Source organism: Arachis ipaensis, chromosome B7 (assembly GCF_059453495.1).
Source record: "Arachis ipaensis isolate K30076 ecotype BB chromosome B7, ASM5945349v1, whole genome shotgun sequence".
Lineage (NCBI taxonomy): Eukaryota > Viridiplantae > Streptophyta > Magnoliopsida > Fabales > Fabaceae > Arachis > Arachis ipaensis.
This window is the reverse complement of record NC_142442.1, coordinates 98,454,668-98,460,790: the sequence shown is the minus strand read 5'-3', so window position 1 is coordinate 98,460,790 and position 6,123 is coordinate 98,454,668. Positions and strand designations below refer to the sequence as shown.

The following is a 6,123-nucleotide window of genomic DNA, read 5'->3' as shown; positions in this document are numbered from 1 at the left end:
AAAATCATCTCTTTCAATTTCTTGTTAGTCAAGTAATCAACTTTAAGTTTAAAAACTTTCTTTTTCTAAATTGATTTTCAATCATATATTTTCAAACATATCTTTTCAATCACATCTTTTTCAAAATTAATTTTTTCAATCATATCCTTTTCTAATTTCAAAATCTTTTTCAAAAAACACTTTATTTCTTTCCCAATCTTAGTTTTCGAAAATCTCAATCAAATTTTCAAATTTCTTTTTAAAATCTTTTTAATTTATTTTCGAAAATTCTTCCCCTCTTTTCACATCCTTCTATTTAAGGGACTGAGACTCCTCATCGAGGTGCAATTCGAACTCTATCCCTCTTTATAAGTTCGAATTCCCTCTTCTCCACCTCCTCTTTCTATTCTTCTTTTCCTCTGACACCTCAAGGAATCTCTATACTATGACATAGAGGATTCCCTACTTTCTTGTTCTCTTCTCTTTCATATGAGCAGGAACAAAGATAAAGGCATACTTGTTCAAGCTGATCCTGAACCTGAAAGGACCTTGAAGAGAAAGCTAAGAGAAGCTAAAGAACAATTCTCTTTAGAAGGCCTAACAGAACTCTTCAGGGAAGAAGAAACCATGGCAGCCGAAAACAACAACAATGCCAACAATGCAAGGAAGGTGCTTGGTGACTTTCCTGCACCTACTCCTGATTTCTATGGGAGAAGCATCTCTATCCCTGCCATTGGAGCAAACAACTTTGAGCTTAAGCCTCAATTAGTTTCTCTAATGGAACAGAATTGCAAGTTTCTTGGACTTCCATTGGAAGATCCTCATCAGTTCTTAGCTGAGTTCTTGCAAATCTGTGACACTGTCAAGACCAATGGGGTTGACCCTGAAGTCTACAGACTCATGCTTTTTCTTTTTGCTGTAAGAGACAGAGCTAGGACATGGTTAGATTCACAACCTAAAGAAAGCCTGAACTCTTGGGAAAAGCTAGTTAATGCCTTATTGGCAAAGTTCTTTCCACCTCAAAAATTGAGCAAGCTTAGAGTGGAAGTCCAAACCTTCAGACAGAAGGAAGGTGAATCCCTCTATGAAGCTTGGGAGAGATACAAGCAATTGATCAGAAGGTGCCCTTCTGACATGCTTTTAGAATGGAGCATCATAGGAATCTTCTATGATGGTCTGTCTGAACTATCCAAGATGTCATTGGATAGCTCTGCTGGAGGATCTCTTCATCTGAAGAAGATGCCTGCAGAAGCTCAGGAACTCATTGAAATGGTTGCAAATAACTAATTCATGTACACTTCTGAAAGGAATCCTGCGAATAATGGGACAAATCAGAAGAAAGGAGTTCTTGAGATTGATACTCTGAATGCCATATTGGCTCAGAATAAAATATTGATCCAACAAGTCAATATAATTTATCAGAGTCTGTCTAGAATGCACGCAGCAACAGGCAGTACTAAGGAAGCTTCCTCTGAAGAAGAAGCTTATGATCCTGAGAACCCAGCAATGGAAGAGGTGAATTACATGGGAGAACCCTATGGAAACACCTATAATCCTTCATGGAGAAATCATCCAAATCACTCATGGAAGGATCAACAGAGACCTCAACAAGGTTTCAACAACAATAATGGTGGAAGAAACAGGTTTAGCAATAGCAAGCCTTTTCCATCATCTTCTCAGCAACAGACAGAGAATTCTAAGCAAGACCCCTCTGACTTAGCAATAATTGTCTCTGATATAATCAAAACCACTCAAAGTTTCATGACTGAAACAAGGTCCTCCATTAGAAATTTGGAGGCACAATTGGGTCAGCTGAGTAAGAAAATTACTGAACTCCCTCCTAGTACTCTCCCAAGCAATACAGAAGAGAATCCAAAGAGAGAGTGCAAGGCCATAAACACGTCTCACATGGCCGAACCTGGAGAGGAGGAAGAGGCAGTGATCTCCACTGAGGAAGACCTCAATGGACGTCCACTGACCTCCATGGAGTTCCCTAATGAGGAACCATGGGAATCTAAGGCTCAGACGGAGACCATAGAGATTCCATTAAATTTACTTCTACCTTTCATAAGCTCTGATGAGTATTCTTCCTCTAAAGAGGATGAAGATGTCACTGAAGAGCAAGTTGCTAAGTACCTTGGAGCAATCATGAAGCTAAATGCCAAGTTATTTGGTAACAAGACTTGGGAGAATGAACCTCCATTGCTCATCAAAGAACTAGATGACTTGACTAGGCAGAGATTACCTCAAAAGAGACAGGACCCTGGAAAGTTCTCAATTCCTTGTACCATAGGCACCATGACCTTTGAGAAGGCTCTGTGTGACCTAGGGTCAAGCATAAACCTTATGCCTCTCTCTGTAATGGAGAAGCTAGGGATCATTGAGGTACAAGCTGCAAGAATCTCACTAGAGATGGCAGACAATTCAAAGAAACAGGCTTATGAACTGTTAGAGGATGTCTTAGTAAAGGTTGAAGACCATTACATCCTTGCTGATTTCATAATCCTAGAAACTGGGAAGTGTATGGATGAATCCATCATCCTTGGCAGACCCTTCCTAGCCATAGCAAAAGCTGTGATTGATGTTGACAGAGGAGAATTAATCATTCAAGTGAATGAAGACTCCCTTGTGTTTAAAGCTCAAGGATATCCCTCTGTAACCATGGAGAGGAAGCATGAAGAGCTTCTCTCAATACAGAGTTAAACAAAGCCCCCACAGTCAAACTCTAAGTTTGGTGTTGGGGGGCCACAACCAAACTCTAAGTTTGGTGTTGAACCCCCACATTCAAACTCTAAGTTTGGTGTTGGGAGGTTCCAACATTGCTCTGAACATCTGTGAGGCTCCATGAGAGCCACTGTCAAGCTATTGACATTAAAGAAGCGCTTGTTGGGAGGCAACCCAATCTTTCCTTATCTATGTTAAATTTCTATTTTCTATTGTTATTTTATGTTTTCTGTAGGTTGATGATCATGTGAAGTCACAAAAACAATTGAAAAAGCAAAAACAAAGTGAAAAACAGAATGAAAAAATAGAACACCCTGGAGGAGACAGTTACTGGCGTTTAAACGCCAGTAAAGGTAGCAGAATGGGCGTTAAACGCCCAGTCTGGCACCATTCTGGGTGTTTAACGCCAGAAAAGGGCACCAGACTGGCGTTTAACGCCATGAATGGGCAAGAAGCTGGCGTTAAATGCTAGAAATGGGTAGCAGCCTGGCGTTTAACGCCAGGATTAGTAGAAAGGGGCGTTTTGCACGCCACTTGGTGCAGGGATGAGATATCCTTGACACCTCAGGATCTGTGGACCCCACAGGATCCCCACCTACCCCACCACTCTCTCTCTTCTTCACCCATTCACCAATCACCTCAATACCTCTTCCCCAAAAACCCCTCATTTATCAAATCCCACCATTCTCTTCACCACTCACATCTATCCTTCATAAAACCCCACCTACCTCACCATCCAAATTCAAACCACTTTCCCTCCCAAACCCACCCATAATGGCCAAACCACACACCCCTCTCACTCCTATATAAACCCATCTTCACTCCTTTATTTTCACACAACCTAAACACCACCTCTCCCCCTTGGCCGAAACACAAAGCCCACTCCATCTCCTCTATTTCTTCTTCTTCTACTCTCTTCTTTCTTCTTTTGCTCGAGGACGAGCAACCTTCTAAGTTTGGTGTGATAAAAGCTAAAGCTTTTTGTTTTCCATAACCATTTATGGCACCAAAGGCCGGAAAAACCTCTAGAAAGAGGAAAAGAAAGGCAAAAGCTTCCACCTCCGAGTCATGGGAGATGGAGAGATTCCTCTCAAGGGTGCATCAAGACCACTTCTATGAAGTTGTGGCCAAGAAGAAGGTGATCCCCGAGGTCCCTTTTAAACTAAAAAAGAATGAGTATCCGGAGATCCGACATGAGATCCGAAGAAGAGGTTGGGAAGTTCTCACCAACCCCATTCAACAAGTCAGAATCTTAATGGTTCAAGAGTTCTATGCCAATGCATGGATCACCAAGAACCATGATCAAAGTGTGAACCCAGACCCTAAGAATTGGCTTAATATGGTTCGGGGGAATTACTTAGATTTTAGTCCAGAAAATGTAAGGTTGGCATTCAACTTGCCTATGATGCAAGGAGATGCACACCCCTACACTAGAAGATTCAACTTTGATCAAAGGTTGGACCAAGTCCTCATGGACATATGTGAAGAGGGAGCTCAATGGAAGAGAGATTCAAGAGGGAAGCCGGTTCAACTAAGAAGGCATGACCTCAAGCCTGTGGCTAGGGGATGGTTGAAGTTCATCCAACGCTCAATCATTCCCACTAGCAACCAGTCTAAAGCTACTATAGACCGGGCTATCATGATCCATAGCATCATAATTGGAGAGGAAGTGGAAAGTTCATGAGGTTATATCCCAAGAACTCTACAAAGTGGCGGACAAGTCCTCTCCTTTGGCAAGGTTAACCTTTTCTCATCTCATTTGTCACCTTTGTAATTCGGTTGGAATTGACATAGAGGGAGACATTCTCATTGATGAGGACAAGCCCATCACTAAGAAAAGGATGGAGCAAACAAGAGAACCTCATCAAGAGCATGAGGAAATTCCTCATCATGAAATCCCTGAGATACCTCAAGGGATGCATCTTCCTCCACAAAACTATTGGGAGCAAATCAACACCTCCCTAGGAGAATTGAGTTCCAACATGGGACAACTAAGGGTGGAGCACCAAGAGCATTCCATCCTCCTCCATGAAATTAGAGAAGATCAAAGAACCATGAGAGAGGAGCAACAAAGGCAAGGAAGAGACATTGAGGAGCTCAAGCACTCCATAAGATCTTCAAGAGGAAGAACAAGCCGCCATCACTGAGGTGGACCCGTTCTTTAATTTCCTTGTTCTTTATTTTTCTGTTTTTTTCGAAAATTGTGCTTTATGTTTATGTTTATGTCTTTATTACATGATCATTAGTGTCTAAGTATCTATGCATTAAAGCTATGAAAATGAATCTATCACCTTTCTTAAATGAAAAATATTTTTAATTGAAAAAAAGAAAAAGAAGTGCATGAATTTCAAATTTTAAAACAGTTTAATTATCTTGATGTGGTGGCAATACTATTGTTTTTCTGAATGAATGCTTGAACATTGCATATTTTTGAATTTTTTGATTCATGAATGTTAAAATTGTTGGCTATTAAAAGAATGAAAGGAAAAGGAGAAATGTTATCTGATGATCTGAAAAATCATAAAATTGATTCTTGAAGCAAGAAAAAGTAGTGAAAAGCTTGCAGAAAAAAAGAGGCGAAAAAAAAAGAAAAGCAAGCAGAAAAAGCCAATACCCCTTTAAACCAAAAGGCAAGGGTGATAAAGAGGATCCAAGGCTTTGAGCATCAGTGGATAGGAGGGCCCACAGGAATAAAATCCTGGCCTAAGCGGCTAAACCAAGCTGTCCCTAACCTTGTGCTTGTGGCGTGAAGGTGTCAAGTGAAAACTTGAGACTGAGCGGTTAAAGTCGAGGTCCAAAGCAAAAAGAAGAGTGTGCTTAAGAACCCTGGACACCTCTAATTGGGGACTCTAGCAAAGCTGAGTCACAATCTAAAAAGGTTCACCCAGTTATGTGTCTGTGGCATTTATGTATCCGGTGGTAATACTGGAAAACAAAGTGCTTAGGGCCACGGCCAAGACTCATAAAGTAGCTGTGTTCAAGAATCAACATACTTAACTAGGAGAATCAATAACACTATATGGATTCTGAGTTCCTATAGATGCCAATCATTCTGAACTTCAAGGGATAAAGTGAGATGCCAAAACTGTTCAGAGGCAAAAAGCTAAAAGCCCGCTCATCTAATTAATACTGATCTTCATAGATGTTTTTGGAATTCATTGTATATTCTTTTCTTTTTATCCTATATGATTTTCAGTTGCTTGGGGACAAGCAATAATTTAAGTTTGGTGTTGTGATGAGCGGATAATTTATACGCTTTTTAGCATTGTTTTTAGTATGTTTTTAGTATATTTTAATTAGTTTTTATTATATTTTTATTAGTTTTTATTTAAAAATCACTTTTCTGGACTTTACTATGAGTTTGTGTGTTTTTCTATGATTTCAGGTATTTTCTGGCTGAAATTGAGGGACCTAAGCAAA

General features: G+C 40.2%; 1 non-coding gene across 1 annotated transcript; it reads right to left on the bottom strand.

Moving 5' to 3' along the window:
* Positions 1 to 1,011: 1,011 nt before the first annotated feature.
* LOC148553477 (small nucleolar RNA R71) lies at positions 1,012 to 1,119 on the bottom strand. The gene has a single exon (XR_015892899.1). It is a non-coding gene; the product is annotated as a small nucleolar RNA R71 (small nucleolar RNA).
* Between the last annotated feature and the right edge of the window lie 5,004 nt (positions 1,120 to 6,123).